This window comes from Bos javanicus, chromosome 9, assembly GCF_032452875.1.
Source record: "Bos javanicus breed banteng chromosome 9, ARS-OSU_banteng_1.0, whole genome shotgun sequence".
NCBI classification, from domain to species: Eukaryota; Metazoa; Chordata; class Mammalia; order Artiodactyla; family Bovidae; genus Bos; species Bos javanicus.
Window position 1 is genome coordinate 22645947 of NC_083876.1, and position 6994 is coordinate 22652940.

The window sequence follows — 6994 nt, forward strand, 5'->3', positions numbered from 1 at the left end:
GAGTGGGGTGCCATTGCCTTCTCCGTCTCTCTGTGTTAGGCTTATGTATATAGTCATAAAGGAGGGATGCTCTTGCACTTATTTGTAGCTGCTTCTTTGATTGCTACAGTGCTGTGGAACCATGAATGCAAGCCCAGTTGCTCTCAGAACCTGCAATCCAGGGACTCATCCCTTGGGCAACAGAGCAAAAGCTGGGCATACAGGCATGCATACAAGCTCTTTCCAGTGAGAAACTGAAGACACACGAAGCAGTCTATAGTGAGATAGTAGAGAAGAAACCATCACTTTCCCTGGTCTCCAAGGAAGGTTGCTGGGAGCCCCTAGACATGGGCTAAATTAGAAGTCTGATCCTCAGACAGCAGTTTTCAAAGTACGCAGATGGACCCCTTTCAGGAAAACACTGGGAGATGGTTGGTCTTGCCTGCTCCCTCAGTGTGGGGAGTCCTGGGAAACAGACACCATGAGTGCTTGTGCCCTGTAAACAGCTGCTCCTCTGCCTGCTACAGTCTTGCTGGTCCTGTAGACACAAGGACTCTTTGGCTTTCAGGGCTCAATGCTATGGGGGCCTGTATCTCAGATGGGAGTCTTAAAGGTTGGGATGCTAAGCGTGGGCTCCAAACTTCAATTATGAGGGAGAAGCTGAGAGCTGGGAGCAACCCCCACATGCTATGGTGCTGTGCCAAGGGTGTGGTTTATGGCAAGAGCGTGTTCCAGCTTTTCCTACTCGTCTTGATGTGGGTATTTTTTCATTTTTCCATTGTGTAGGAGTCACTAGTTAGTTTCTGGGTTTCTTTCAGATGTAATTGCTCTGTGTGTGGCTGTAAATGTCTGGCAGTCAGAGTGTCCGTGGGAGGAGAGGTGCTCAAGAGTCTCCTATATCAACATCTGGGTCAAACCTCTCTCCTCCAGAAAGTTGTTTTTTTTTTAATTCCCTGAGAATCTCTTTATTTCCTGGATCCTTCTTGCAATCAAAGACTTTAGAAAGTTTGAAAGAGCTGACAGTCGAGTTGGGAGAAAGGGCAAAAGAAATCCATACACAGGGCATAATAATATTACAGACTGGTTTATGAGAACTGATCTTTTCTAATAAATGCTTCCTGCTCCTCCTGCTGTATCTTAGGCTCCGTGATGGGTGCTGAAATACAGAGGTGAAGACACAAATCTAGTCCACAGAGTTTTGAGTCTAGTGATAATTGAATAAAACTAAATCTTCTCATGAAAAGTAATGGTCTGGATTAAAGACTGAAACAAACTTTATCACCTGGTTTGGGCTGGAGGTCAAGACAAACTTACCACCTGATGTTAACCACAGTTTACACATGTACATATATCTGTAGGATTAAAATGTTTTCTTGGGGCTTTCCTGGTGGTCCAGGGGCTAAGACTCTGAGCCTCCAATGCAGGGGGACTGGGTTTGATCCCTAGTCAGGGAACTAGATCCCACACGTTGTAATTAAAGATCCTGCCTGCTATAACCAAAATGCCACATTACGAAATAAAAGTAGAAGATCTCAAGTGCAGCACCTAAGACCCAGTGCAACCAAGTTTAAAAAAAAAGTTTCCTTTTCCACTTTTTTTGCCCCTATTATAGATGGGCTAAAAATGTCTTTATACTCTGAATAGTTTCCCAAACCTAAGGCAAAACCAGAAATATAGTTAATATTCAATGAATCTTTGATGCATGAAAAAAACTACAAAAAATGTTCTGCTCTAAGATTTATTTTTTGTATTTCATCCAGGAAGGTCCACAATCCTTTAAAACAATAAAGCTGACATAGGATCAACAAAGCCAAAATGAAGGTATGTCAAAGGGCTCCTGCTGGAAAGGGCATATAGATGCTCTGGTCACTCTAACTTTGATTAAAGAGAGAGAATCAAGTGGTAGACAAGCCAAGGGAAGAAACAGAAGGCCTGTGGCCCTACCCCCAGTGTCTGGCTGCTTACTGAGGCCACTGTGTGTCACTTTCTACCTGTTAAGATTCTGGACCTCTCTCTTCTAAGCCCTTGGCATCATCCTGATCCCCTGGAAGTTATTTATCACTCACTGAATTTGTCTAGTTTAATACACTTTTCTGACTCGGCCCAGGATCCCCACAGGCCCAAACATCCTTGTCAGACCTCTCCTTACTGGCGTGAACTTCCCTCCACTGGGAAAGGATGCTGAAATCATAAAAAGGAATAAGGAAGAGAAAAGAAGCCCTCACAAAAGATAACGAAGGAATAGTTTTAAAGGTAGAAGTAACACAATGTGCTGTCACACAAGGGATGTGTTGTGGGGGGCAGACTTCCACGCAGGGTGCAAGGGGTCAAGGACAAGAACTTTAGAGACTCTTTCTGATAAGCAATTCTTCAGTTTGCCAAATGGGCTAATTTGGATTTATTAATCTGAGTCTTAGCATTCATAGATGAATAATAATACCACTTACCCTCATGACAGTCTGTGACCACTAAATAAGTTAATACATTTACTATCTGGCACACACATTTGCAGGGCTTCCCTGGTGACTCAGTGGTAAAAAATCCACCTGCCAATGCAGAAAATGCAGGTTTGACCCCTGGGTGGCGAAATTCCCTGGAGGAGGAAATGGCAACCCACTGCAGTGGGCTGAAACTTCCATGGACAGAGGAGACTGGTGGGCTACAGTCCATGGGGTCTCAAAAGAGTCAGACACGACTTATCGAGTAAACAACAACAACATACATTAGCAGAGATGTGAATGGACCTAGAGAGTGTCATACCGGGTGGAATAAGTCAAAAGTGAAAAACAAATACCATCTATTAATGCATATATGTGGGATCTAGAAAAATGGTACAGAGGAACCTATCTGCAAAGCAGAAATAGAGACACAGATGTAGAAAACAAACATACAGACACAGTGGTGGAGGGGAAGGGGGAGTGGGATGTATTGGGAGATTGGGATTGGCATATATACTCTATTGATACTATGTATAAAATATATGACTAATGAGAACCTACTATATAGCACAGGGAACTCTACTCAGTGCTCTGTAGTGACCTAAATGGGAAGGAAATGCAAAGAGGTGGTGATATGTGTAGACATATGGCTGATTCACTTTGATGTATAGCAGAAACTAACACAACATCTTAAAGCAACTATACTCCAATTAAAAAAAAAAAACAAAAACAAAATAACACCTGGCACTCAGCATGTTCTCAAAGTTGGCTAATATCATGATAATAATGTTCCTTGGTCCTTGACCCTTTCCTAAGTGTATGGACAAATGTAAAAGATCCTAAAGTTTGCATTTATAATCACAAAGTTAGTGCCATTTTTGTTCCCAAGGGACAAAAAAAAAAGTATTAGAATATAGGAAAGGAGCCTGCTTCACCCTCTGTATTCACAATTGCACATATTTCTTCCTGGAGGGAGTGAGTTGGACAGATTGTGATGTACAGCTGACTCATTGGAAAAGACTCTGATGCTGGGAGGGATTGGGGGCAGGAGGAAAAGGGGACGAGAGAGGATGAGATGGCTGGATGGCATCAACGACTCGATGGACGCGAGTTTGAGTGAACTCCAGGAGCTTGTGATGAACAGGGAGGCCTGGCGTGCTACAATTCATGGGGTGGCAGAGTCGGACATGACTGAGCAACTGAACTGAACTGAACTGGTCTGATGCACAGTTGTTAGCAGGAATGCAGAACAACCTTGCAGTAAATCAGTTTTTAATTTGTATTTCTGGAAAATTGGGAAAATGCTTTAAAATTTTCTGCAATTATTTGCTGGTGAGGATGTGATTCCAGGGACCCAACGCTTTCCCTTTCCTCAGTGGCAGAAACTTCCTCAGACAGAATGAGCAGGCCTGGTCTTTTTTTTTTTTTTTTCATGTTGTACATGGAGCTGTGGAGCCGCAGCTTCCAGGCTCTAGCTGGGACGGCGTCCCTCCAGTGGAGCCATTCCGGTCACATTAAAAAAACCCTACCTGTGGCTCCTTCCAGCAGCAATCTGCTTCTGCACTCACACCATCTCCCCTACTCAGTTCAAGCTCCTGGGCAATGACGATGAAACTAAAATGGGACTGGAAAATAATTTGATGGGGCATCACCAAACATGGTTGGGTTTTAGACTTTTCAAAAGTTGATGCCAAAGTCAATAACAAGACCAGAGGATGAGTTCCTAGGAAAGGTAACTCTTGAATGGGAGCCGAGAAGCCTTGGATGGTTAGAGTGCCAGGGAGAGGATTCATGAATTATTAAAAAAAAAAAGAAGAAGAAGACAAATCCTGCTCAGAAAAGCCAGGCCACAAGAAAGCACCAAGAACCAAGAAAAACTGAGAGACAGGGACTTCCCTGGTGTTCAGTGGCTGGGACTGCAGGCTCCAAGGCAAGGGGCCCAGGTGTGATCCCTGGTCAGGGAACTAGATCCCACATGCCACAACAAGACTCTGCATGCCACAACAAACACCGGTACAGCCAAATAAATAAATAAATGAGTGAATAAACAGTAGGGGAAAAAAAAAAAAAGATTGAGTAACAAATGGAGTATCTAAGATTTTAGCATAGACAGTGTGCCCAGAAAGTCAACTTCAGGAAAATGCTACTGGGGGACATAAATGAGACCTCTGGGGCCCAGTTGCCAGACAGTTTTAACCTGGAACCAAATAGAGAAGGGAGCTTGCTTGTTCAGGAAGCATAAGCACTGGGAAAGAGCAGTACATCAGGCCCTGGTAGACTGGATTATTGGATGGCTGCCCTGTATCCATTCCTTCCTTCATGCCTCCTAACCAAACCTCAGTTTCTTTCTCTGGATTTTTTCTTCCCCTACACAGCCTTGGAGAAGACTGACCCCATCCCCAGGTCCTAGGGTGAGTCTTAGCTGTCTAAAAGCAATCCAATCCTCCTTTCCAGAGGTTGGAAAATTGTCCTTTGACCCATTGAGACCATGGACAGGCTTCCTGGGGCTTCTGCTAAAGCTCTGCTCAATCTTCTAGAAGACATTCTGGACATTCCTCAAAGACTGTTCTGTCTGATGAAAGGCCGAGAACTGCTGCCAGCCTGGGAATGAAGTCAGTCCACTCAGGGATGAAGAGCTGAAGAAATACATAGGGAGCAAGGGCCATGGAATGAGGGCCCTCAGAAGTCATTTTGCCTAAGATTTCCAGTTTCACAAGTCCATCAAATCCTTATGGCTGAAGCCAGTTTGATTTCTCTGCTTATGTTATAGGTGATAGAACACCTTAGAATAAAAGAAAGGGACATCCCTGGTGGTCCAGTGGTTAAGACTCTGCACTTACGATGCAGGGTATACAGGTTTGATCCCTGACTAGGGAACTAAGATCCCACATGCCTCAGGCCACTGCCAAAAAAAAAAAAAAAAGAAGAGGAAGAGAAGAAGGAGGAAGAATTAGATATAAGATTTTTTTTTTAGATATAAGATTTAGAAAAACTATTGTAGGTTTGGGAGAATGGCATTGAAACATGTATATTAGGATATGTGAAATGAATCGCCAGTCCAGGTTCAATGCATGATACAGGACACTCGGGGCTGGTGCACTGAGATGACCCAGAGGGATCGTATGGGGAGGGAGGTGGGAGGGGGGTTCAGGATGGGGAACACATGTACACCCGTGGCGGATTCATGTCAATGTATGTCCAAACCAATACAATATCGTAAAGTAAAAAAAAAAAAAAAGTTCCTCTAAAAAAATAAAATAAAAAGCTTCTTTTCAAAAAAAAAAAAAAAAGAAAAACTATGGTAATTTGCAATACATCAGTACTCCAGCCCAGATCCAGCTGACTTTGGAAGCCTGTCTGCCCACTCTTATCTCACACTGCCTTTCCACTGATGAGCAGAGACAAGCACACTCTTCACTGCCTGCCTCAGTAGGGTGTGCCGTGGACCTCCACATCAGCTGGAAAAATAGCTTTTGCTTGAGAGACAAAGGGCTGTACATAAGAGCAAGGGAAAGAGCAGGAATCCTGGAACTCAATCTTGAAAGAAAAACCAAGATCCTGTGGAGGCAGGAGAGGCAGAAACTGCTGGCTTCCGTTCTGTTCTCTGGCTTCCCTGGGTCATGTTTCACCACAGTGCATATCCAAGCAGGAAGGGTAAAGAAACTGCTTGTAACTCCTGTTCTAAAGGCCTTAACAGAAACAAGTCGATGGAGAAAATAAAATGCTACCAGTGGAGTCAAACTGGTAGAGAAATTGACTGAGTACACTTTGGTAAAAGAGCAAGGAAAGTTACACCCTTAACTTCTTCATCTGTTTTTATTTTCCTACCCTTTAAGGTAAGTGAAATAAGGCATATATTTACCCCCTGTAAGTCATGGAAATTCAGTATGAACATGCCTTTTTAGGCACTATGTACTTTTTCCTTGGAAAATGGCTTATTAACTTCCTAGATAACTTGATTAACACAGACACTTTGATAATCCAACAGAACACTCTAAGATGGAGTTAATGGCTTCCCTGACAGCTCAGTGGTAAAGAATCCACCTGCCAAATACAGGAGATGTGAGTTCAATCCCTGGTTGCGAAGATTCCTTGGAGAAGGAAATGGCAACCCACTCCAGTACCCTTGCCTGGAAAATTCCATGGACAGAGGAGCCTGGCAGGCTACTGTCCATGGGGTCGCAAAAGAGCTGGACATGACTTAGGGACTCAACAACACCATGATGGAGTTAGCATAAGTAATACAGTTACTTGATACAGTAATAGGTGGAAGAGGTAAAATCATCTATTCTAGAATAGATTCTTTCCCTGCCCAGCTCAGAAGGGGACCTCCTACTCCCAGGGAAATGGAAGACAGATTCTGATTCTTCCAGGTCCTGATGGGGAGGTGGAGGCAAGGGAGGGCATGCTGCCCCTCCCATGAGGGCGCTCCCATCACTTCCCAGTAACAGAAGGTCTACATGCCACCACATGGCCCAGGATTCTCCATTGAAGTCTGTAACTTAGATGGTAAGTCACATGAGAAATAGTATCAGACACCACAACTCCCTCATCTGGAAATACCCAAACCTGGTTAT

The 6994-nt window shown here is 43.8% G+C and overlaps 1 non-coding gene across 1 annotated transcript; it reads left to right on the top strand.

Moving 5' to 3' along the window:
• The first annotated feature begins 5221 nt into the window (after positions 1 to 5221).
• On the top strand, positions 5222 to 5294 carry TRNAV-UAC (transfer RNA valine (anticodon UAC)). The gene has a single exon. It is a non-coding gene; the product is annotated as a tRNA-Val (tRNA).
• The last annotated feature ends 1700 nt before the right edge of the window (positions 5295 to 6994 follow it).